This window comes from Nyctereutes procyonoides, unplaced genomic scaffold (assembly GCF_905146905.1).
Source record: "Nyctereutes procyonoides isolate TBG_1078 unplaced genomic scaffold, NYPRO_anot_genome, whole genome shotgun sequence".
Taxonomy (NCBI): domain Eukaryota; kingdom Metazoa; phylum Chordata; class Mammalia; order Carnivora; family Canidae; genus Nyctereutes; species Nyctereutes procyonoides.
Window position 1 is genome coordinate 26,157,950 of NW_026575030.1, and position 27,168 is coordinate 26,185,117.

Sequence of the window (27,168 nt, forward strand, 5' to 3'; positions counted from 1 at the left end):
ATGGCGTGACTGCCTCCCCCAGGGACGAGTGATCCATCGATGCACTGAGATCCTCTCCTAGCTGAATGTTAGATACACAGAGCCAACTCAAAGGGCTGATGGGCTGAGCTGCTGCCTAGGGAGCCACCATATTCAAAGGGCATCAAAACATTGCTGGAATAACTCAGAAACGAAGGAAACCATAAATTGTTTCCTTTCCTACATTCCTCGACAGTGCAGACTAGTCTCTGTGGAGCGATCAGGGGTATATGCCTGTCACACTGGGCCCCTCCAGCCAAACACCTGAGGATAAGCCTCTTGAATGACCTGCTAAAATCGGCAGAGCCAGAAACAGAATAACGTGTGGTGTAGGGCTGTTGGTGTAGGGCTGTTTGCAGGGAATGAGTAGACTATTTTATTATCTAAAAACTTAAACAGGCCTTCCAAGAAGCTGTCTGGTTTGAAAAACAGCACAGAATAAATTACTTATTTTGACCACAAAGGACATGATACTCATTTTGCATTAAAAAGCATCACTTGCCAAGAAATATATGAAAAGATGCCCAACATCACTTATCATTAGGGAAATGCAATGGGGCTTCCCTTTACCGCCATTAGGAGGGCTGCTGTCACAAAAATGGAAAATAAAGTGTGGAAAAATTAGAACCTTCATGTACTGCTGGGGGGAATGTCAAATGGTGCAGCTACTACGGAAAACAGGATGGTAGGTCCTCAAAAAATTAAAAATAGAACCATATGATCCAGCAATTCTACTTCTGGATTGAAAGCAGGGTCTTGAAGAGGTATCTGCACACCCGTGTTCACAGCAGCATTATTCACAACAGCAAAAAGGTAGAAGCAACCAAAATGCCCATCAACGGATGAATAGTATATACATATAATGGAATATTTTCAGCCTTGGAAAGGGAGGAATTTCTGTCACAGCTACAACATGGGTGAACCCTGATGACACCACGCTAATGAAACAAGTCAGTCCAAAAGGACAAAGTACTGTGTGATTTCAGTTGTAGGAGGTATGCTGAGCAGTTAAACTCATAGAAACAAAAAGTAGAATGGTGGCGATGTACAGTCACTATAGTTAAAAAGTATTGCTAATATAGCTACTTAGCTAGTAACACAGTATTGTTTATTTGAAAATTGCTGGGAGTAGAAATTAAGCTTTCTTACTACACACACACAAAGACTTAACTATATCTACTTTGTGGGGTAATGGATGAGGTGTTTTGATGTTGGTTATCATTCATATATATATATCAATTAATCACATTGTACATTTTTTATTTTTTATTTTTTTAACATTTATTTATTTATTTTAAGATTTTATTTATTTATTCATAGAGACACAGAGAGAGAGACAGAGAGGCAGAGACACAGGCAGAGGGAGAAGCAGCCTCCATTCAGGGAGCCCGACGTGGGACTCGATCCCAGGTCTCCAGGACCATGCCCTGGACTGAAGGTGGCGCCAAACCGCTGAGCCACCCAGGCTGCCCGCATTGTACATTTTTTAAAATATTTTATTTATTTCTTCATGAGAAACACACAAAGAGAGACAGAGACAGAGGCAGAGGGAGAAGCAGGCTCCCCACAGGGAGCCTGATGCAGGACTCGACCCCAGGACCCCAGGATCAAGACCTGAGCCAAAGGCAGACACTCAGCCACTAAGCCACCCAAGTGCCCCTACATTGTACATTTTAAATGTATAGAATTATATTTGTAATTATTCCTTAAGATAGTTTAAAAAGTAAGAGAGCAGTTGCCAGAGGCTGCGGCAAGAAAGGAAAGAGAGGAGTTGTTGTCTAATGGGTACAGTTTCAGTTTTACAATATGGAAATGTTCTGGAGAGCAACTGCACCACAATCCATATATACATAATATCACTAAACTGTACTCTTAAAGAAATGTCTAAGATGGTACATTTTATATGTATTTTACCATAATTAAAAAAATAACATCAGCTGTCACTAAGTGAAGGTTAATCAGATATTCAAAGAATGTTGAAAGAGAAGCCAAAATGTTAGACTGATGTGAGTGGCCACATCTCAGTTTCTGTGGGTCTAATGCACAGAGAAGGCAGCTGGTGGAGCCAGGCGGGGCTGTGAGGAAGCAGAAGGCAGGAGGCAGGGACAAAGGTTAGGAAAGTAGTTAAAGAAGCAAAGGAAAGAAGAAGCAACAGTAGTTAAAAGCACTACACTAAGGAATAAAAAGATAAACCAGGGTCACAATCCAGCTACATTTGCGCTTGGCAGACCTTAGCCTTCCAAAGACACTGGAATCTCTGTGACAGGTAAGATCGCTGTGGCTTCAGAATCCACACGGAGTCACCCCGAGCAAGTGCTTGTACTCTAACATCAGGATTCGTCAGTGTGAACGTGCATACGGATCAGCGGGTCCGGATGCCACTGGTGCTGCTGGTCCGTGTCCACACTTGCAGTAGCAAGGACCTAAGAAATCCAGCTAACCCAGACAGAAAATCACTGTGCGCTAAAGGGACACGATGGAGAAGACGACCGAGGGGCAGGCAGAGGGTACGGTAATTCAAGCATTTTAGGGTTCTAGAACGTAGAGGAAGTAATCAAACACACGTGCAAAATAACTGGCATCATGAATTGTTGTTTAAAGTCGATATGTGTTTGGGAGTGAGACAGCTCCTTCCCAGGAAAAGGGCATGATGAGTCAAATCAAAAAGCTTTAGAGCCAGGTCACCAAGATTATGTGGAGGCAAGAGTGGGGAACTTGGAGCTGAAGCTGCAAGGAACCTAAGTGGAAGGGGAAAATGATTGAAAGCTCATGATTTTAGGAATAGAAACTATTGGAAACAGCAGGATTATAATACACACGTTTTATGTGTGATATGTCTTATGCGTGTAGATATATGTATTTATCTCTGCTCATAAGTGCATAAAATCAGAAATGTATGTGTGTGTGTTTATGCCAGAACTGATCAGATGGTAAAGAGGGAGGAAAAAAAGCAGGTAAAGGGAAATTATATAAGAATTGAGTTTCTTAGAAGTTGACAGTGAAGCTTATAAAGTATTGGCTTTGTTCAGTGAAGGGAGAAGGTTGGCAAATTTTATTAACTCATAGGATACAGGTTTTATGGTTTACGAAGTGATTGCCAAATCATCCTCTCATGTGGAGGTGCTGATGAGGAGGTCAGCAGAGAAGGGCCTCTCGCGGTTGAAGGGCCCGGACAGGTCTTACTATCTGCTTCTCTACTGAGGACATTGGGGCTGTGTGTCCAAGGTCATAAAGGCAACAAGTGATAGAATTTGTCCCTTGATTCTGATTCCTCCTACAGTGCAAATGGATACACTATGTACTATGTAAGTTGCCTTTTTGTCACCAAGGTCACAGGGATAAAATGAGATCATATATTTAAAGTTTTTAAGAAATGGATCAGATATTGTGAACACAAGTCTCCCCATTCCTTAGCCCTGGCATGGAACAGGCACCTGGAGGGAACTCAGACAGCAAAAGTCACATTGCATAAGTTCAAGCGAGAGGTCAACTGCCATCTTCAGGTGGCCATAAATGAAATTTGGGCTTTGTGCTTTCTGGCATGCAGTCATCAGATCCAAGGGGTCAGAAAATTTGTTCCTAGACACAGATCAGGGTTGAGAGCTGGTGTCAGTCCAAGTCAAAAGTACACCCCGTACCATCTTCCAATATTTAACAGAGCACGATGACCTCTGAGCTAATTGCCTGTATCTTCTATGCATGTGCAGTGTTCCCACTGCCTCGGGCTTCAGAGCATGACTCTGTTTGGAATTCATACAGACCGAGGAGAATTGTTTCAGACATTACACAAGGAATTTGGATGTATCTCTTTATCTTAATTTTAATTTGGATATTGTTATTGCAATGTTTTACAGAAGTTTAAGAGATATGGCAGGTGGATAAGCAGGTGTTGGCTGACAGGGGAACTCTTCCGAGGCCCCTTCAAATCCTAGCACTTGGAAGGCCCCTGTATGCAGAGAGTCCCACACACTCCTATGTCAAAGAGTCCTGCAGAGAAGTCTCCAAGAAATAGTTCACAGCGTGAAATAATCATGAATTAAAATCAGAAACATTGGGGTGCCTGGGCGGCTCAGTCAGTTAAGTGTCTGGCTCTTGGTTTCAGCTCAGGTCATAATCTCATGCATTGTGGGATCGAGTCCCACATTGGGCTCTGTGTTCAGTGTGGAGTCTGCTTATTCCTCTCCCTCCATTCCTCCCCAGTTTGTCCTCTTTTTCTCTTTCTCTCTCAAATAAATAAAATCTTTAAAACAAAAATCAGAAACATGATAAAAATACCTAGACATCAGAGAGTTTGTGAGTGGTTTCCCTAGAATTGTGCAGTGTACAACTCTCACAACTGTATACATCAGCCCTGAGATTATCCTCAGTCTTAACTATTACTCTGCATTGTGCTTTAAGGCTAAGAAAAGGCAATAAGACAAAAAAAATAGAATGTGTAAAGATGAGGAAGGAACAAAACTTGTTTTACATATATAATATGGTTGTCTACCAAAAAATTGCAACGGAATCAACTGATAAAGTTTTATAAGTATTAAGAGAATTCAGTAAGGTGACCAGACAAAATATCAAAACACAAAATAGATTTTTGGGGTGGCTGGATGGCTCAGTTGGTTGTGTCCAACTTTTGGTTTTGGCTCAGGTCATGATCTCAGGGTCGTGCGACTGAGTGCATGATTGAGTGTCATGTTCAGTGCAGAGTCTGCTTAAGATTCCCTCTCCCTAAAAAAAAAAAAAAGATTCCCTCTCCCTCTGCCCCTTCCTTTCCCCCTCACCTCTCTCTAAAATAAATAAACCTTTAAAAAAAAAAAGACCAAACTAGCACAAAATAGATGTTGTATATATCATTAAAAAATCAATTAAAAATAGTAAAGCTATAATAGAAATTGGCTCTATAATATTTTCTATAATAGAATAGGAAATACATTTTAAAAAGAGTATCCAGCAGCAGACATGTAAAAATGAGAATTTAGTACACGATAGAGGCAATATTCAAATAAATAGGCAAAGGGCAGACTTAATTTGGAATAAAGGGGATCCCTGGGTGGCGCAGCGGTTTGGCACCTGCCTTTGGCCCAGGGCGCGATCCTGGAGACCCGGGATCGAATCCCACATCGGGCTCCGGGTGCATGGAGCCTGCTTCTCCCTCTGCCTGTGTCTCTGCCTCTCCCTCTCTCTCTGTGACTATCATAAATAAATAAAAAAATTTAAAAAAATTTTTAAAAAAATTTGGAATAAAGGACTAAAAGCCTATTTTTTTAGGTGATAAAGGTATTAAAAGAAAGTGTGCTAACATTTTATTATCATCATAATCTTGGGAGGTTGAGGAGGCCTCCTTAAATAACACTGAAAGAACAAAATCCATAAAGGAGAAAATTAATAAATTAAACTAAATCAAAATAATAATAATAGCAATAACAATCATAGTAAATACTTCCGTTGACTAAAATCATGTAAACAAAGTTAAAAAACAAGTCACAGATTTAGTGGGAATATTTATTATATATCAAACGATTAGTATCAAGAATAAATATTAGACTCCTACAAATGAGTAGAAGATAACCCCATATAAAATGAACTAAGGATATGACTAAGCAATTAAGAGGAAATACAATGGCCAAGAATTATATACAAAGATGCCCAACCACATAGGTTGTTCTGGGTTGATGTGTGCCCCCCAGAATCTTAGAATGTGACTATATCTCCAAATACACCTTTAAAGACGTAATTTTTTTAAAGATTTATTTATTTATTTATAATAGACATAGAGAGAGAGAGGCAGAGACACAGGAAGAGGGAGAATCAAGCTCCATGGCCGGAGCCTGACGCAGGACTCGATCCCATGACTCCTGGATCGCGCCCTGGGCCAAAGGCAGGCGCCAAACCGCTGAGCCACCCAGGGATCCCCTAAAGAGGTAATTAAATTCAAATGGCATCATTATGGTGGGCTCTATTGCAATATGACTGATGTCCATGTAAGAAGAAGAAATTTGGACACAAAGCAAGATACCAGGGATGTGCTCATACAGAGAAAGAGCCATGCAAGGGCACAGCAGAACCTCAGAAGAGGGGCACCTGGGTGCCTCAGGGGTTGAGCATCTGCCTTTGGCTCAGGGCGTGCAGGGAGTGGGTTTCTCCCCCTGCCTATGTCTGTGCCTCTCTCTCTGTCTCTCATGAGTAAATAAATAAAATCTTTAAAAAAAAAAAAAAGACCTCAGAAGAAACAAAACTTTGCTGACTCCTTGATCTTGGACTTCTAGCTCCTGGTACTGCGAGAATATGATGTTTGTTGTGTAAGCCGTCCGGTGTGTGGTGTTCTGTTATGGCAGGCCTGGCACACTAACACATTAGTAATCCGGGACATTTACATATTCGGAAAACTGGGTTACTATTTTCACTCATCCAATTGGAAAGTAATAAATGCTTAATAAATAGCAAGCATCAAGGTGTGGAGGAGCAGTAACTATTATTCTCTGCTGGGGTTGGGGGGAGGAGTATAAACTGGGCAATTTGACAGTATCAAGAATTAAAATGTACATATTCTGGGGCGCCTGGGTAGCTCAGCTGGTTAGGTGGCCGACTCCATTTCAGCTCAGGTCATGATCTCAGGGTCATTGAGATCCAGCCCCACATCTGGGTCTGTGCTCAGCAAGAAGTCTGCTTGAGATTGTCTCTCTCCCTCTTCTGCCCCTCCCCACCCCTCTAAAATAAATACATAAACCTTTGGCAAAAACAAAATAAAATGCACATATTCTATGTATAATATGTATAAAATTAATGAGGTAGAGCTATATATGGATATGGAAAGTCTCCATATGGAATACAGATACGGAATGTTTGTTGAGTAGAAAAACAGAATAAGATGACAACACATAGTTTATTAGTATATATATGTATAGGTGCTTGCAAAGGAGACTGGCAATAAATATACCAAACTGGGTATAGCAGTTACTTTTGGGGGTACGAGGGATTAGCATTGGCAGGATGACTTAAGGGGAATTTAGCTTTATCTATGCTGATTCATCATTTTACTTGTATTTATTTATTGTTTCAGGTTTTTATTTAAATTCTAGTTAGGTAACATATAGTGTAATATTGGCTTTAGGAGTAGCATTGAGCAATTTGTCACTTCCATACAACACCCAGCACTCATCACAACTGCCCTCCTTAATCCTCATCATCCATCCACCCCATCTGCCACCCACCTCCCCTCCATCAACCTTCAGTTTGTTCTCTATAGTTAAGGGTCTGTTTTATGGTTTGCATATCTCTTCTCTCTCTCTCTCTCTCTCTACTTCCCATATGTTCATCTGTTTTGTTTCTTAAATTCCACATATGAGTGAAATCATATGGTATTTGTCTCTGACTTTGCTTAGCATAATACCCTCTAGCTCCATCCATGTCATTGCAAATGGCGAGATTTCATTCTTTTGATGGCCAAATAATATTCCATTATAGATGATAGATAGAGATAGATAGATGATAGATGATAGATAGATGATAGATAGATAGATAGATAGATAGATGATAGATAGATAGATAAAAATACAACATCTTCTTTATCCATTCAACAGTCAATGGACATCTGGGCTCTTTCCATAATTTGACTATTATTGATAATACTGCAATAAACATCGGGGTGCATGTGTCCCTTCAAATCAGTATCTTTGTATCCTTTGGGTAAATACCTAGTAGTGCAATTGCTGGGTTGTAAGGTAGTTCTGTTTTTAACTTTCTGATTCATCATTTTACAAAGAGCATGTAATCACTTGTTACATTCATATTTTAAAAAGCTATTACCTACTAATAATAGTTTAGTCACTTTTATGGTTGTTTATTATGTTCACTCCATAATAACTGAAGAACAAATTGATAGCTTGAGACTAGGAGTTGGCAAACTTTTTCTGTAAAGGGACAGATAGTTAATATTTTAGGCTTTGGGGGCAATATTGTCTCTTTTGCAACTACTCAATTTTGCTGTCCGAGGGTAAATGCAGCTGTAGATGATATTAATGATGATATTAATGTGCATGGCTGTGCCATGTTCTAAAAAACATTGTTTATAAAAACAGCTAGTGGTTCAGATTTGGCTTGAGTGCCATAGTTTGCCAATCCCTGGTTTAGACTAAGTTTATTATATAAGTAAAGATATTTATTTTTATTATTTTTAGTTTTTTAAAAAATATTTTATTTATTTACTCATGAGAGACACAGGGGGAGGGGAGAGAGAGAGAGAGAGAGAGAGAGAGAGAGAGAGGCAGAGACACAGGCACAGGGAATTAGCAGGCTCCATGCAGGGAGCCCGACATGGGACTCGATCCCGGGACTCCAGGATCACACCCTGGGCCAAAGGCAGGCACTCAAATGCTGAGCCACCCAGGCATCCCCATGATATTTTTAAAAGTACATTGAAAAGTATACTTAAAAAATAAGTATTTGGAAAAATTAATCTTTCCTATTAACCAACTAATTAAATAAATAATAGCCTCTGGGGCCCTGCTTAGAATATTCTTGACTCTGGCCATATCATTAGGGATCAAACACCCATCACAGTGGAAATAATCCAGTCACCTTGGCCATCTTGGGCCATCATTGACCTTCCCAGCAGCAGGGTCACACAGCCCTCCCATGTGGGAGGAGCATGCCTATTGCAGCTGACTCACTGAATCAAGGTTCAATGGCCTCAAAGGTAACTCTTGACCATCCCCAGATATGTGTTGCCTTAAAACCAAGCCACTGGCCATAGCCTGAGCCAAACTGGGCTATGATGTGTGGAGAAGGGGGGCATGTCTTGGTGGCACTGAGCACATATAGGAGAGGTTTTGTTCTGGGGGACTGGGTGCCTACCCTGGGTGCAAGTAAAGGTAGGAAACTTACTGGGCCAAAGCCAACTCAGCCCCAGGGCTGGGCAGGGGTTGGAGGAACCTCTGGGGACCCCTTACGGAGGTGATCAGGCCCTGTGACTGTCATGCTGCTGTGTCTGAGCCCTGGTCCCAAGGGCTGCCAACACTAAGCAGCTGAGAGGAACTGGGCCTGAGTTGTCCCAGCCCCCACAGTCCCACACCTTGGTATATTCTGGATCAGGAGACTCCAACTCTGCAACAGAGAGGGGGCTGATTGTATGTAGGACACATCATAGCTGATGTAAAATTGAGATTTCCATTGTGATTATTTCTCTAGGAGGCCAATTGCATGACCAGGGAGCATGGGTAATGGAACTCAAAACGCAGTGATTTATCTTCATGGTTTTTTCCATCCTGGAAATGCGAACAGCAGTAAGGCCAACATGATACACAACCCTCTATATGATGCTGGCCTCAAATGTTAAGATATATTTGTGTTCCCATACTTTTTTTTTTTTTTTTTTTTGCAGGGTGCTGGGGAGGCACTCTGCCCCCAGCAAAGGAGAAAGAAAGAAAGAAAATCCATACCTGCTTTGTGGCAACTTCTTTGCTGTGACTTCTCCTTTGGGGTCTGCTTTCAATAACCAGGAACAAAGGATCAACCAAAACCTCAGTACCTCTGAAGTCGTGGCCTTGGTGAAGACTGGAGCATTACCTTAATCTTTTGCTTTTCTCAGTAGCACTTTGCGGGGCAGAGGCCGTGGCTCCCGTTGGAGTTAAGGCCGTGCTTCCTCTTTCCTAGTCGTAGCCTAGTTCCCAGGAGGTGAGCCAACCTTGTCTCTCACCTACACTTCAGTCCGGGTCAGACTAGGCTCTGAGTGGGCCCCTCCTGGCACTCCTAAGTCCCAAGTCCAGAGCTCCAACTTGCAAATGAACCCATTACCGTATTTACTCTCATTACATGCACCTGCTTTTTTCTCACGCAAGTCTTCACTGTAAAACACAGGAGAAGGGGAGGAGTGTTGCTTTGTCTAACTGGTTCTGTGTGAATCCCTGCACCTGATGGTCTCTGGGCTGTGGCCCCTGGGGCAAAGTTGATTCAAACCTAGATCTCCTAGTATTTCTTCCTTTGTCTAAGCCACCTTTCTGGACAGTGCTACTTGCCTGGGTGATGAGAGAGGGCCAGTGTGTTTATTATGTAAGAGAGGGCCTCACCTGGAGAGAGGGATGAGGGGGCTGAGCCCATGGCAGGGGCAGGGGCGTGGGACCTGCAGCTTTAGCCTTAGGGCTGATGGCTGAGCAGGAGCCAGAGGATGGGCCAAAGGCTCTGTCCTCCTCCAGCAGCTCCTCAGCATGACCCTTTGTGTTCCCTGGTCGGTGGGTCTTGATGGCTGTTCTAGCTCTCAAGGAAAAAGAACAGACAAAAGCCAAAAGCAGTGGGTTTCACAGGATATGTTCTACTTGCTTTGTTTTAAAAGATGCTTTATGGCAGTTGTGGGGAGCAGACTTGGCACCTGCTTCCTACGACAGTAAAGCTGGGTCATGGGGGGAGGAAGAGGGGGAGGAGGAGAAGGAGGAGGAGGAGGAGAAGGAGGAGGAGGAGGAGGAGGAGGAGGAGGAGAAGGAGAAGGAGGAAGAGGAGGGGCAAGGGAACCTGATGGGTTAGATGGCAGGAGTAAGAACCAGGGATTTCCAAACAATTACCAAGGCCTTCTTGGGAAAATTCGGACTTCCTTATACTTGGTTCTGATTTAAATTGTTTTTAACTTGAATTGGATATTTTCATCAAGCCCTCCTGATAAGAAAAGTAAGAATAAGTATGGTTTTCTTGGTTTTGTTTTTGTTTTTGCTTTTTAGTTAAACTGATCTCTTCTGTTCCTCTCAGTTTTCCCCTCCCAGATGTTTGAAGAGGATGGGAGTCTAGGGTCAGCATTTATCAAGGGGTTGCTCACCTTGCTCTCCTCAGCCAAATGCAGAAATAAGATGGTGCACACGCTGCACTGTTGGTCAGCTTGGCCAGGGGTGGTGACTGGCACCCATGGTGATGGGACTCCTTTCTTTCAGGCCGGCTTCCGTCTGTCCATAGGGGATTCTGCTAGCACTGGGGAGCATTGGATTATGAATCTCACTGGTTGTGAGGTTGACTTGGGCCTTGGACAGGGAGGACCTAGAAGAGGTGAAGCACTGGCTTGGGGTCCCAGTGAAAGCAACCTGTCTAGGGGGCCCTGAGGGCTATATTCTGGGCCTGGTGGCACCTCTAGGACCCTGTGTAGCTATGACCAGTAGGCCATGACCACAGCGGGGGGTGAGAAGACTGACTCACTCCAGAAAACCTATGTTTCCAAGATTAAAAAGGGTCTTTCTGGGGGCACCGAGGATTTTTAAGGCAGAGTAAACATTCTTGGATGATACTGTAACAGCGGACACATGTCACTAAACATGTCATTTATCCAAACCTAGAATGGACACCACCAAGAGTGAACTCTAATGTAAACTCTAGACTTTGAGTGATGATGATATAGCAGGGTCGGTTCATTGGTTGCAACTAATGTACCATTCCGGTGGGGAGTGTTGATAACGGGCAGGCTATGAGGCTAAGCATGTGCAGGGTTAGAGCATATGCAGAATATCTGTACCTTCCTCTCAATTTTTCTGTGAACCTATAACTACTCTAAAAAAAAAAAAAGTCCTGAAAAAATTGGCCTTTTTGGAAAGATAGGCGTTTCTGTGTCTAGGGGAGAATAGGAAAGCAGGATCCCAGTTCAAGTGGGGCAGTGTGCCAGAAGTCCTTGCGTTGTGTGCAAAATACGTAGATTTCATCATCTCTCAAATCTCTCCTGGCTCACAAGGGCCTGACCTTATCTCGCTTATAAAAATGGTGAATTATTTACAGCAAAAACAGGGAAGTAAGAACAGGTTCTAAAATCACTGAGGCAAAGAAGCTATCCGCAGGTTTCTGCAGGGGTCTTCTGGGTGTCTTGTGAGCTCGTGGACCGGAAGGCAGGAGGATGGCTGTGGGACTGCAGGGCCTCTGCCATCTGCAAGTGCAGCTTCAACATTAGGCACGCCTCGAAGCTAAGAAACCAGCCAGAAAAGACACCGTGGTTATTCAGGGCAGCATACGGATGCCCGCGACCAGAGTCTGAGTCAGCCTCCAGCACAGCTGGGGAGGAGGAGAAATTCGAGTGTCTGACCTCCATTCTGCACGTTGTCTGTTGCAGGAACCAAAAATCTGGAGCTCTTAAGTCATTCTTTAGGGGAAAGCAGATCTACTTAGCCTAGGGAGTTTCCTTAGTGTGAATTCATGGAATGTGTTACCTGGTCAAGGAATATTTATGTCTAGAAAGAACAACAGAGCAAGTCTCCTACAGGAGTATCACACTAGTGGTGGAGCCTGAGGAAAGCAGGTGTTTAGCAACCAGTCCAGTGGTCCTCCTCAAAATCTCTTAGGACCCCTCTAGGGTGTGCTCAGGTAGGTGGCGGAAGCTTAGGGTCCTCACATGTCTTTTCTGAACGTGTGTCCCGTCCTGGGCAAGCATGTTACTTCCTAAATCTTTCTTTGCATTTTTCCTTGTGGCGCTGTTTATGATTTCTCCTCTTTCGTTTCTGGTTTTGTCGGGGTCCTCTTTCTCTCTTCTTTTTGATCAGTGTGGCTAAAGGTTTATCAATTTTGTTGATCTTTTCGAAGAAGTGGCTCCTGTTTTCATTGACCTGTTCTTTTTCTTTTTTTTTTTTCTCCAGTTTCTATTTCGTTTGTTTCTGCTCTAATCTTTATTATTTGTCTCCTTCTATTGGTTTTGGTTTCATTCTTTTTCTCTATTAGATGGAAGGTCAGGTTGTTGGAGATTTTTTCTTGCTTCTTAAAGTAGGCCCGTATTGCTATAAACATCCCTCTTTTTTTAAAAAAGTTTTTATTTAAAATAGTTAACATACAGCGTGATATTAGTTTTAGGTGTACAATATAGTAACTCAATACTTCCATACAACACAAGGTGCTCACCACAATAAGTGCACTCCTGAAATATAAGCTGTCCCCCGACCCACCTCCCTTCTGGTAACCATCAGCAAAATAGCAAAGGGGGAAAAAAGAGAGAGAGCCAAACCAAGAAATAGATTCTTAACTACAGAGTAAAATACCCTCTTAAAACCTCTTTTTGCTGCATCTCAAAGATTTTGGACCAGTATTTTCATTTTCATTTGTCTCCATGTATTTTTTTTAAGGATTTTATTTATTCATGACACACACACACACATGCACACAGAAGCAGAGACACAGGCAGAGGGAGAAGCAGGCTGCAAGCAGGGAGCCCGATGTGGAACTCGATTCCGGGACTCTAGGATCAAGCCCTGAGCCAAAGGCAGACACTCAACCACTGAGCCACCGAGGTGTCCCTCCATGTATTTTTTTATTTCCTCTTTGATTTCTTGGTTGACCCATTCATTGTTTAGTAGCATGTTATTTAACCTCCATGTATGTATTTCTTTCCAGATTTTGCTTGTGCTTGTTTTCTAGTTTCATGGTGGTGTAGTTGGAAAGGATGCATGACTTTTCATGTTTTGAATTTGTCGGGACTTGTTTTGTGGACCAGCATGTGATCTCTTCTGGAGATTGTTCCACATGCAGTTGAAAAGAATGTGTATTCCACTGTTTTAGGATGTGATGTTCTGAATCTCTCTCTTAGCTCCATCTAGTCCAATGCATCATTCGAAGCCACTGACTCCTTGTTGATTTTCTGTTTGGAAGATCTATCCATCGATGTAAATGGGGTGTTAAAGTTCCTTACTATTATTGTATTACTATTAATGACCTTTTTTATATTTATTATCAGCAGCTTTATGTCTTTGGATGCTTTCATGTTGGGTGTACAAATATTTACAATTGTTACATCTTATTGTTGGATTGTTCCCTTTATGTGGTGTCCTTGTTTCTTGTTATAGTCTTTGTTTTAAAGTCTATTTTGTCTGATAGAAGTATTACTAACCTGGCTTTTTTTTTTTAAGATTTATTTATTTATTTATTCAGAGAGAGCAAGAGAGAGGCAGAGACACAGGCAGAGGGAGAAGCAGGCTCCATGCAGGAAGCCCGACGTGGGACTCCATCCCAGGTCTCCAGGATCACACCCTGGGCTGCAGGCGGCGCTAAACCGCTGCGCCACTGGGGCTGCCCTAACCTGGCTTTCTTTTCACTTCCATTTGCTTGATAAATGTTTTCCAAACCTTTTACTTTCAAACTGTAGGTATGTTTAGGTCTGAAATGAGTCTCTTATAGACAGCATATAGGTAGGCCTTTTAAAAAGTAAGTTACTTCTATTTATTTAAGTAGTTTCTACACTCAACATGGGGTTCAATCTCGCTTTTTTAATCCATTCTATGACCCTATGCCTTTTGATTGGAGCATTTAGTCCATTTACATTCAAAGTAATTATTGTATGTATGTATTGCCATTTTGTTACTTGTTTATGATAGTTTTTGTGGTTCTTCTGTTCTTTTACTCTCTTCTCTCATGGTTTGTTGGCTTTCTCTAGTGATATAGTTGGATTCCTTTCTTTTTTTTTGCGTATCTATTACTGGTTTTTGATTTGTTGCTACCATTAGGTTAGTATATGACATCGGTGCATATAGCAGGCTATATTATCTTGGTATTCACTAAAGTTTGAGCCAATTCCAAAAACACTATTTTTTCCCCCTCTTCCCCCCTACATATTAGGATATGGTGTCATACTTTGCATCCTTTTATTTTGTGAATCCTTTGGTTGATTTTTGTAGATATACTTAATTTTATGGCTTCTGTGCTTCCTACTTTTCTTACTCCTGCTTATGGTGTTTCTTTTCATTCAGAGTCCCCTTTAACATTTCTTGTAAGGCTGGTTTTTAGAATTCCTTTAAATTTTGTCTGGGAAACTCCTTCTCCAGTTCTGAATGATAGCCTTGACAGAGTACTCTTGGTTGCAGTTTTTTTCTTTCAGCACTTTGATGATATCATGTCTCCCTTCTGGCCTGTTTTCTCCTGAAAAACCAACTGATTGCCTCATGCAGTTTCCTTTACATGTAACTGTTTTTCTTTTGCTGCTTTATCACTACTTTTTGCCATTTTATTTTTTCTTAAATTTATTTATTCATAGAGACACAGCTAGAGAGAGAGGCAGAGACACAGGCAGAGGGAGAAGCAGGCTCTATGCAGGAAGCCCGACGTGGGACTCGATCCCGGGTCTCCAGGATCATGCCCTGGGCTGCAGGCAGCGCTAATGTGTCTTGATGTATACCTCCTTGGGTTGATGGGGGGGGGCTCTCTGTGCCTCCTGGATCTGAATTTATGTTTTGTTCCCCAGATTTGGGAAGTTTTCAGCTATTATTTCTTCAAATAAAATTTTCTCCCTCTTTTTCTCTCTTTTCCTTTTTAGATCTCTATAATGTGAAAGTTATGATTGATGGTATGGCTGAGTTCCCTTAACCTATTTTCATTCTTTATTATTTTTTTTCTCTCTCCTGTTCATTCAACTTGATTGCTTTCCCATACTCTGTGCTCCAGGTCACTAATCTGTTCTGTTTCCTCTAGTCTACTATTTATTCCCTCTAATTTTTTTTTAAATTTCAGTTATTGAGTTCTTCATCTTTAAAAGGTTCTTATTTTATGTTTTCTATCTTTTCATTGAGGACCTCACTGAGATCCTCCACTCTTTTCTCAAGTCCTATGAGAATCTTTATGGCCATTTCTCTAAATTCTCTATCAGATATGTTATTTATCTCCATTTCATTTAACTCTCTTGTGATTTTGTCTTATTCTTTCATTTGGGACATATTCCTCTGTCTCCTCATTTTGTGTAACTTTCTGTGTCTGTTTCTGTGTGTTAGGAAAGTCAGCTAGATCTCTTGCTCTTAAAAGTCATGGACCTTTGAAGAAGAGGTCCTGTAATGCCCTGTACTGCAATATCACCTCTTTGCCAGAATCTGGTGCTTTAGGGGTGTGTGTGTTGTGTGGGCCCTACCGTTGTGGCTGAGTCATATTTGCCTTCAGTCCAGTCATCTGCAATGGCTTTCTTTGTCTGTTGTGGGCAGGGCTTGGTTCCTGTGTTGTTAGTGAGCTAGTCTGGCACTGCTTTGGGCTTGAGTCGTAGGACTGCAGGGCACTCTCCCTCTGTTGTCCCCTGGGAAGTTTTCCTTGGGGAGTGAGGTCTGTGGTCAGACCAGATGTCTTGCTCAGCCCACTACTGGGGCTGCAAACTGGTATGTGTGTTTTTCTTACTTCTCTCTGGGGCAGAAGTCACTTTATTTTTTTAATAATAAATTTATTTTTTATTGGTGTTCAATTTGCCAACAAACAGAATAACACCCAGTGGTCATCCGTCAAGTGCCCCCCTCAGTGCCCGTCACCCATTCACCCCCACCCCCCACTCTCCTCCCCTTCCACCACCCCTAGTTCATTTCCCAGAGTTAGGAGTCTTCATGTTCTGTCTCCCTTTCTGATATTTCCTACCCATTTCTTCTCCCTTCCCTTCTATTTCCTTTCACTATTATTTATATTCCCCAAATGAATGAGACCATATAATGTTTGTCCTTCTCCGATTGCAGAAGTCACTTTAGAATGGACTGACCCCCATTGGGCCTGCTTGCACACTGCCAGCCTTGTGGTGCTGTTTGGATGGACTCCTGTCAAGGCCATATTTGATGGGGTGGATCTGCAGGAGAATGAGGGAGCGAGGGGGGTGCAATGCCAGCAAGGTCCCACCTGGTCTGCTGCAGGAGGGAACCTGTAGCCACCTGGGAATATCCCTGCTAAGGCTGGGCTGGAGGGGGCAGTCTGCAGAAGGGGGGTGCAGGGTACACATTAGCCAGCTAGGTGAGAGTGTTCACACTGTGCTGGTTATCACAGTTGTCCTTGCATCTAAGCTAGAGCGCAGGAGAGGGAAAGGATGTCCACCCACTCTTTTGCTCTTGCTAAAGTCTCCCAAATATCCCTACCCCTCCAGCATATGCTCTGAGATTAGTGAACAAATCTCCTCCCCTTTATGCCAGGTATTTTTCAAACTGCTGCTTCTATGCTATATATCCATGGGGCTGTTTGTTACACTGTCTCTTTAAGGACAGGGACTCAGTTTTCTATAACCTTCCAATTCTCCCAGCGGTGGGCCCACTGATTTTTTAAAGTTCCAGATGTTAGGCCACACTGATTGTAGGAATGCACAGAGTTGGAACCCCTGGGTGTCTCAGTGGTTGAGCGTCTGTCTTTGCCTCAGGGCATGATCCTAGGGTCCTGGGATGGAGTCCCGCATGGGGCTCCTTGCTTAGCAGGAATCCCTGCTGCTCAGCAAGGAGCCTGCTTCTCTCTCTGTGTCTCTCATTAATAAATAAAGCTTAAAAAAAAAAAAAAGAATGCACAAAGTTAGGTCTTATGGTTTTTGAAGCCAAATGTTATGGGGGTTTGTCTTCCCAATGCAGATTGCTTGTGCCTGGACCTCCCAGTCTGGGGTCTGCTCCTCTTCCCTCCCCACACCAGTGGGTCCCTCCCTCCTACAGTCTCATGGGTCAGTTTAGTTCCCAATCACGTCATTGCTCTCCCTACCATTTTTCACTGTGGCCTCTTCTCTACATTTAGCCGTGGAGAGTCTGTTCTGCCGGTCTTCGAGTCATTTTCTGGGTTATTTATACTGATGTGGGTGTTATATATGTGTATCTGTGGGAGGAGGTGAGTCTAGGATCCTCCTACTCGGCCATCTTCCCCAGAAGTCCCGTGATCGCTTTCCTACCATTTTTAAGTTGTCCTTTTTTTGATTCAGCATCTGCTTGGTTGTTATAAACTTTTGACTTTTTTCAGGAGCCCAGGCAAAGTTGGTTCTAATAGTTGCTGTTTGTTCTTTAATGTTTCTAGGGAAGGACAGGAATTTGGAGCTGCTAACTCTGCCATTTTGCTGATATCACCAATGCTAGTGGGATGCCTCATTTCTTTGTGTATGTCTCCGTTCCCCTCTCTGTACAAGGAAATGATACAGGTAAGGGTCCTTTTGAGAAAGGTGATCAATGAAATAAGAAAGCCTATTTCAGAAGTGTATTGGGTTTTGTGTCCATCTTGGTCATAAAGGTGAATAACCCCTCTTCAGAAGGATCTATAGGCATATTAGTCTTTTTCTTTGTGATAAGTATTTTTTGGATCCTCTGCAGATAAGTCATGAAGACATTCTCTTATGTTTTATTCATGGAGTTTTACTGTTTAAGCTTTAAATTCTGAGATCCATACAAAATTAATATTTGTGTTTGTGTGATGTAGGTATCAAGACTCATTCCTCCCTTCATTTATTCAGTTGTTCTAGTACCATTTGTTGAAAAGACTTTCCTTTTCCCATTACATAGCTCTGACACCTTGTCAAAAACTAACTGTAAATGAATGGGCCACTATCTGGACTCCATATCCTGTAACATTTATCTATTTATCTACCCTTATGCTAACATTATGCTATCTTTTGGCAAGTCTTAGAATCAGCTTTATAGCAAGTTTTGAAATCAGGTAGCATGGACCATTCAACTTTGTTCAAAATGGCTTTTTGGCTCTTTTTTTTTTAATATGTATATTTTTTTATTGGAGTTCAATTTGCCAACATATAGTATAACACCCAGTGCTCATCCTGTCAAGTGCCCCTCTCAGTGCCCGTCACCCAGTCACCCCATCTCCCCACCCGCCTCCCCTTCCACTACCCCTTGTTTGTTTCCCAGAGTTAGAAGTCATTCGTGTTTTGTCACCTTCTCTGATTTTTCCGACTCATTTTCCCTCCCTTCCCCTATGCATTTCACTATTTTTTATATTCCTTGTATGAGTGAAACCATATAATGATTGTCCTTCTCCGATTGAACTTACTTCGCTCATCATAATACCCTCCAGTTTAAAATTGTTTTGGCTCTTTCTTAGCCCTTTGTTTTACCATGTAAATCTTAAAATCAACTTATCAAAATGCCTCTGCTGTTTGGTGATTGCATTGAATCTACAGATTTAGTTGGGAGAGTCAACATCATAATAGCATTGTGTGTTCCAGTTCATGAACATTGTATATCTCTTCATTTAGGTCATTAATTTTTTCATGGTGTTTTGTAGTTTTCAGTGCAGAGGTCTTCTATGTCTTTTGTTAAATTTATTAAGTTTTAACTGTCTAGGTCTTTTAATACTACTGTGAATAGAATTTAATTTTTTTGCATCTTCCAATCATTGCTAGTATATAGTCATACATATTTTTCTGTATATTGGCCTGTGTCCTGTGTCTTTGTTAAATAGTAGTTGTCCAGGAGTCATTCTTTAATATTTCTTAGGTTGTTCTGTGTAAACAATGATGTTTTCTGCAAAATGTTTTTAGTTTTAATTGTTCCTTTCCAATCTTTATGCTTTTTCCCCCTTACCTTATTGCACCATTTAGAGCTAATTAATATTGAATAGAATGGTGCGGGTGGATATCTTTGCCTTTTTTTTTTTTTTTACCAGTATTGAGGTGGGTGGTATTCACCACCGGTATTTCACCATCCGATATTATGCAGGCTGCACGTTTGTATATGGATCCTTTTGTTTAGATTGAATAAGTTACTTTCTATTCCTAGGTTTTTTTTTTGTTTTGTTTTGTTTTTGAGAATTTCTAATCCCAAATGAGAGAGGCATTTTGATTTTTCTTTGATTATTAAAATCATAATGCTTTTATCCTTTTTTCCTATTAATGTAGTGAATTATATTGACTTCTAAATCTTGAACCAACCTCGCATCTTTGGAATAAATCCACTGATCCTGATGTATTGTCTTGGTTTTTGTTTTGTTTCATGTAGTGCTGGATTTGATTTGGTAACATTTTCTTAATGACTTTTGCATCTATATTCATGAAGGATATAGATATTTAACCTTATTTTCTTACCTTTGTTAGGTTTTGGCATTATGATTTTACTGGCCTCTTAAAGTGTGATATGAAGTGATGGGGGAACAGGGCTAGCTGAAGACAACGCACAAGCCTGGGGCAGCACATTGACAAGTCCTTGAAACAGGCAGAGTCTACAGACTCAACTGCCTCGATGTTAATACTTTGCTAAGGGCAAAAGGCAATCTAAACTTTTAGAAATTTGCTTTATTTCTACCCTGTAAGATACATGTTGGCAATCATCCCCAAGCACGTGGCCCACCGATACACACCTGAAGGGTCTTATGACTCAGGTTTTATTAGACGAAAATAAATGACGTTTCCCCAACAATAGCTAGCCCTTTCAAGGTTCTGGAAACCTTGCTTCCAAAATTCCTTAGAGTATGCTATCCCCCTGTGAGGGATGGAATCAGCCATCCCTCACAGGCCCAGGAGAGCAGCTCTTCCTATCCACTGGTCCTGTCCCCGGGCCTTAATAAAACCACCATTTTGTACCAAAGACATCTCAAGAATTCTTGGTTGTCGGTTCTGGACCTCACCCCACCAAACTTCACCTACATTCCAAAACTTCATCAAGAAGTGCTTCCTCTTTATCTTCTGAGTTTGTATAAAATTAGTATCAGTATCCTTAAATGTTGGATGAATTTATGGGATTGAATTCATTTATTTGATTGATTGATGAACTCACCACTGAAACCATCTGGTTTGGAAGGTTTCTTTGAGGGAAATTTTTTTTATCAAAAATTCAATTTACCTAACAGGTATTGAGCTACTCAGAAATTGCATTTTATTCTTATATCTGTTTTGGTAAATTGTTTCAAGACTTTGTCCATTCCATGTAAGCTATCAAATTACTGTTATAAGTTTTCCAAATACTCCCTTATTCTTTTAACGCCTATAGGACCTGTAGTGACATTCCTTCTTTCACTCCCCAAAATGATACTCCCTCTCATTTTGACATTGAAATTTGTTTTCTTTTTTAAACAAGTTTTGCTAGGAATTAATTTTATTAACCTTTTCAAAGAACAAAATTTTGGTTTTGTTATCTCTATTGTTTCATTGATTTTTTTTTAATATTTTATTTATTTATTCATGAGAGACACAAAGAGAGAGAGAGGCAGAGAGACAGGCAGAGGAAGAAGCAGGCTCCATGCAGGGAGCCCAACGTGGGACCCAATCCCGGCTCTCCAGGATCACACCCCGGGCTGAAGGCAGGTGCCAAACCACTGAGCCACCTGGGCTGCCCTGATTTCTGTTCTTAAAATATCTGCTGCACTTACTTTGGGTTTGCTTTTTCTTTTTGTGTCTTTCCCATGTGGAAACTTACGTGGTTTTAAAACTCTTTTCTCACATGAGCATATAAAAGTATATATTTATCTGTTGACTGCTTTAGTTACATCCCATAAATTTCAAAGATATATTTGCTCAATCATTCAGGTCAAAGTATTTTCTAACTTCTGTTGTGATGTCTTTTTGATCCAAAAGCTATTTATTGTTTAATGTCTAAATGTTTGGGGGATTTTCTAACTTTACTTTTTTCTTTTGATTTCTAATTTAATTATTTGCATCCAGAGAACATATTTTATTTCAATTCTTTGAATTTATTGAGACTTGTTTAATGGCACAGGATATGATCTATCGCAGCAAATGTTCTATGTACATTTGAAAAGAATGTATATCCTGTGGTAGTTAGGTGTAGTGTTCTGATTAGCATTAGCTTAAGGCAATGAGTAGTGTTGTTCAGATTGTCTAAAATTTTACCGATTTCTTATTTAATTGTTCTATCAACTACTGAGAAGGTGATACCTTTAGCATGTAATGTCACAAGATTTCTCCCCATCTCCCCACCCTAAATTAAGTCTTTCCTCTCTGGCAACAGAACTGCTAGACTGGAAGACTGCCATTCTTGCAGACTGAGCTGCATGGGGGTTAGGGGTAGTGTAGACCTGTGCTGTTCTTACCTGAATCTTTAGTAGGTTTTTAAAGTGTTGGCCATCTCTGAGATTTCTAGGCCCTAAAATGGGTGAGTTTTTTTTTTTTTTACAATTTTGTCTAGTTATATCTATTATCTATCTATCTATCTATCTATCTATCTATCTATCAATCAATCATCTATCTACCTACTTACCTATTAGTGGAGAAGAATTGCTGGCCTCTTCTTTCTGTCATAATTAGAAGCTGATATTATGGTTATATTTTAATATGATGCCTTTAACCTCTATTTTCTCTATATTATTGAGAAAAACATTTCTCTAAAACCTCTGTCGGAGGTTTTTAAAGTTGTTAATGTTGTTTGTACAGAATAAGTGGATAAACTCCCTTTTGGATGTAGTATAGAAGCTCCTACACCCTTTATGACTTACTTGGTTCCTGTGTAATATTCACCAGTTGAAACACAAAAAGTTATATCTTTATTTGCTAGAAATGAATATTATAAATCAAGAATTTTATTTTTAAAAACTCATTTCATAGCATAAAATACCAAAATATTCACAAATGTTCTTCCAAATCATAGAATTATTTGCTTTTACAAATATTAAGTGTGTAGAATTTCATTCAATAAATACTTATTGAGAGATTACCACGTGCCAGAAACTGTGTCAGGTACCAGGAATAAAAACAAATGTACTTATGAGGCATAGCTCCTGCCTTCATCTCAGAGCTAACAGTCCAGTTGGTGAGAGAGATGATTATGCAGGCAATTATAATCAAGTGTGATATGGGCTACGGCAGAGGAAGTACAAGTGTTATGATTGTGCTCAGTGCCTGTGTTTGCTCCCACAATTTTTTTCTAGTCTTTTCAATCTTTGAGGCTTTAGAAATAAAATATCATTAAAGCCTAGACTAAAGATATGTCTCCTATAGTAAGTTTCTGAATGGTCAGTACTTGGGGAGGGATAGTTACTTTGGGAAAGATTTCTCCTATCCTAAGTCTTGAATGTACATTAGATCACTTGGGAAACTTAAAAAAACAAAAACAAAAACAAACAAAACAACAACAAAAAAAACCAACTGTGCTTACCACTTGGTGGAATGAAGGCCAAGTGGTAAACACAGTTGGAGGCCATTTCTATATCACTCTTGCCAGCTAGCATTCTCCATTCTACTGGTAACTGGGCCTTTACTTCTCTGCGTAGTTTTCTGCATAAAAGTGTACTCCAAGTCATCTTAGTAGGTGCAACTCTACTCCCAGGTAGGTACTAGGGTCCAGAATTGAGGACGGGGATGAGAGTTCTCTTGAATCAACGTATACTCAGCCTTTAAATTGTCTCGGGTTCTGCACCTAAAGATTTGGAATCTCTAACAATTTTGCACTTAATGGTTTCTCATCCCAAAGAGATCCTTTACTCACACTACACACTTCTTCCTTGGATTTTACCTTGCCTGTTCTTAAGCATGTTGAGAAGAGGCAATGCCTTTGTTAAGTGGCACGAAGGTTCACTATATATGATTATGCATCCATGAAAAAAAAATTTTCTACTTTAAAAATCAGCTCATTGTGATTGTGTATTGCTATTGATTATTTGACTAGTCCCAACCAACTACATAGCTTCAGTTGCCATGACCGCATGCTTTAAACATGAGTTTTGCTCATCACTTTTATTTTTAAGAGCAATGGTTATTAAAGTTTAGGTGTTTTAACTAAAGCCATTATAAGTAGAAGTTTGCTAGTAACAGAAAATTTTCCCCTCCTGGTAAACTTCAGTTAGCTAATGAGAATTCTGTATTACTTTGTATTTTCCTTTTTGCCTAAAAACAAATCTTAGTTTTTGAAGACTGCATAAAGATTGTTTTAGAAAATATTGTTTCAGGGGATCCCTGGGTGGCTCAGCGGTTTGGCGCCTGCCTTTGGCCCAGGGCGTGATCCTGGAGTCCCGGGATCGAGTCCCACGTCAGGCTCCTGGCATGGAGCCTGCTTCTCTCTCCTCCTGTGCCTGTGCCTCTCTTTCTCTCTCTACATCTATCATGAATAAATAAATAAATCTTTTAAAAAATTGAAAATAGAAAATATTGTTTCATTATATGTTCTTTATTAAAAGCTGCTTTAAACACTTTATGAAAGTAGGTATTGATTTCAACTTCAGTTCATTGCTATATAGCAGGGATGGGCAAAGTACAGCTCAAGGGCCAAATCTGGCTGCTGTCAGTTTTTGTAAAGTTTTATTGGAGCACAACCATGTGCCTTCTATATGTTACCTATTGCTGCTTTCACCTTATAATGGCAGAGTTGAGTAATTGCAACAGAAACTAACCCACAAAACCTAAAATAGTTACTATCTGGCTCTTTACAGAATAAGTCTGCTGTTGCCTGCTATAGTATAGCACCTTCACTCCCCACAGCCCACCCTGCCACCATTTTCTATCCCATTGCCTAATTTGCTTCTTCTCATTCTGTCTTGTGTCCCTGATTTTTTATTTTACAAGTGAATAACTTTTACCTCAATCAGGTTAGCATTTTTAAAGGAACAAAACTCAACTCCCTCATTAATTGTGTAGTGCTTTTCTGTTTGTCAGTGATTCTCAGGCAAAGAAAAGTTACCTTGATCACAGTTATCCTAATACAAGGTAAACCTTTCCAAAGTTGTATGATCAAGTATTTTTTCAGCTCAGAAAATCTTTTATTAAAACTATTTTATTTGTCTTGGTTTCTTCTTTAAGATTTCCTACTGCTTGTAGGATTGGTCATCCAGAGCTAACCTCTTTGTCATTTTCATCTCTTTATCCTTCCCAAACCATACTGGATGACTTAATTTCATTAGCAACATCACCTCTTTTATTCTCTGCTGTGAAATTTGTTCTTTAAACTGCATCCAAATGTGTTTCACTGGATTTTTAAATCTTTTTGCATTTTTTTTCACATTAGCCAGTTTTCCTTTCTTTCCAGCCTGCAACTCTCTGTTGGCATCTGCTCTTATTATTCTCTGCTTCAGTTTCCTGAGGCCATTTCTTTTTGCCTCCTATTAAAATCACCAGCAGGTAGCTTCTGAAGATTTTCTTGTTTCCTATAGAAGGACATTTTCTAAGATAGGCTTTTATTCTGCTTTCAGAGTAACATGCATGGGGCTCAGGTAGATTTGTTGTTGATACTTTTGTTTTTAGGGTTTGTTTGTTTCCTATTTACCAATCTTTAAATGAGGAGGGATCCTAATGTTTGTCAACACACAGGGTGGGCAGATTGCTCTCTAACAGCACCCTCTCTATAGGGGTGTTGCATAAATATTCTTAGATCTAAAGCTCAAGGTTAAGTTGATGTGCCATTATATTGATATACCATAGCTTATTTTTTTATTCCAATGTCAATGAATGTTTGGGTTTCTAGTTGAGGAGCTATAAAGAAAAGTACTGCTGTGAACATTCTTGTTATGCCTGTTGATGCATATACTCATGTATTTCTATTGAGTATATATCTAGGAGGTGAAATGCCAGGTCATGGAGTATGCATGCTTTCAAACTTAGCAGATAAGGTCAATGTACCATGAATATCAAGCCAAAACTATGTAAGAAATATTCAGTAACATTTCTTTTTGTTTGATTAAGCCAGAATATCCTCGTAGTTAACAAAATGTTGAAATGAAACATAAGAAAATTTTCTCTTGAAGTAGAGCATCTGGGAAACACCAAAGAGAATAAACTCCTTCATTTGATTATTATTACTGAAAATCATTTTAAATTATTGGAAGTTTATGGAAAATAAAGATCTTTCCTCATGAATTACACATTGACAAGTCCATAAGAGCTGTACATCTTGGAAGAAGCACAGATATAGGAATTCTTTATGATGATTTGCACAGCTTCTTTTAGGAAAGATAATCTGTAAAACAAACAAACAAACAACACATAAAAACCCACAAATGTTTATGTCATCTTTTAAGAAATAATTATTATCAGAACAATACATTCAAAAAATTACTGTGATGCAATTATACGGAGCCTTGGTTCAAAAGGCAGACATCACCAGAAATATCCTAGTTCTGCCACTTATGAGCCCCATGATCCAAATGTTTCTTAACTCACAGGGTCTCAGTTTCCAAATTATAGCACTTATAAACTTTATATTAGCTGAATTATAACTGAAAACTTAATATGTGTACACTGTAAAAAAATTCAGACTACAAAAGGAAATGAACATGAGGAAAATATATTTCCTCCCAGTCCCTAAGCCTACTGACAATACTTAACCAATTTCTTGATCTGTCCAGAAATATTTTATGTGTATTGCAAGCATCATGGATGTATATATGTTTGTATATATGCACACATATTTCTAGCTTTTATTTATTTTTTTAAATTTTTATTTATTTATGATAGTCACACAGAGAGAGAGAGAGAGAGAGAGAGAGAGAGAGAGAGAGGCAGAGACATAGGCAGAGGGAGAAGCAGGCTCCATCCCGATGTGGGATTCGATCCCGGGTCTCCAGGATTGTGCCCTGGGCCAAAGGCAGGCGCCAAACTGCTGCGCCACCCAGGGATCCCTATTTCTAGCTTTAATTAAAGAGTATGACACATATGAGAAAATAACAGAAAACCAATGTGCAGCTTGGTGAATACATGTTAAATATTCACCTGTCTAAATACTACCCAGGTGAAGAAGTCCTATAAGCTCCCTCTTACTCCTTTGCAATCACAACCCTCTCCCTAACCTCTAAAAATTATCACTATTCTGATTTTTTTATTTATTTTATTTTTTTATCCTGATTTTTTTAAAAAAAGATTTTATTTATTCATGAGACACAGAGAGAAAGGCAGAGACACAGGAAGAGGGAGAAGCAGGCTCCATGCAGGGAGCCTGATGTGGGACTCAATCTCGGGTCTCCAGGATCATGCCCTGGGTTGAAGGCGGCACTAAACCACAGAGCCACCCAGGCTGCCCCACTATTCTGATTTTTATTTGATTTTTACAGTATTCATTTCCTTGCTTTTCTTTTTTACCTCCTAAGTGCCACAGTTTAGTGCTGATTTTGAATTCCATATAAATAGACTCATACTATAGGTTTCTTTTTGGATTTGGCTTCTTTCCTTTTTTTTTTTTTTTAAAAAAAAAGATTTTATTTATTTGTTTGAGAGAGAGAGAACACAGGGAGAGTAAGAGAGAGAAGGAGACTCCCTGCTAAGCAGAAAGCCCGATGCGGAGCTCAATTCCAGGACCCTGAGATCATGACCTGAGCTGAAGGCAGATGGTTAACCAGTTGAGCCACCCAGGCATCCCTGGATTTGGCTTCTTTCGATACTTACTATATTTGCAAGATTCATCCATGTTGTATTTAGTTCTCCTTCATTCATTTTAATTGCTACATAGTAGGAATTGACAAACTTCTGCAAAGGGCCTGATAGTAAGAATTTTAGGCTTTGTGGGTCAGTAAACAAAATCAAGGATATTATGTGGGTCCTCAACAAGAGAAAACAAATTTCCACAAAATTTTTATTGATAA

At 40.3% G+C, this 27,168-nt stretch overlaps 2 protein-coding genes across 3 annotated transcripts in view; both read right to left on the minus strand.

Annotated features, from left to right (window-relative positions):
• NR1I2 (nuclear receptor subfamily 1 group I member 2) overlaps nucleotides 1-9,714 on the minus strand; it is a 29,880-nt gene extending 20,166 nt beyond the window's left edge. For both annotated transcript variants that reach the window (XM_055315884.1, XM_055315882.1), the window contains exon 1: nucleotides 9,447-9,714. The gene's annotated coding sequence lies outside the window, so the exon portion shown is untranslated. The remainder of the gene's footprint in view (nucleotides 1-9,446) is intronic.
• Nucleotides 9,715-23,629: 13,915 nt separating this feature from the next.
• Nucleotides 23,630-27,168, minus strand: part of CFAP91 (cilia and flagella associated protein 91) — an 89,565-nt gene continuing 86,026 nt past the window's right edge. Inside the window, exon 18 of the mRNA XM_055316565.1 lies at nucleotides 23,630-25,550. The gene's annotated coding sequence lies outside the window, so the exon portion shown is untranslated. The remainder of the gene's footprint in view (nucleotides 25,551-27,168) is intronic.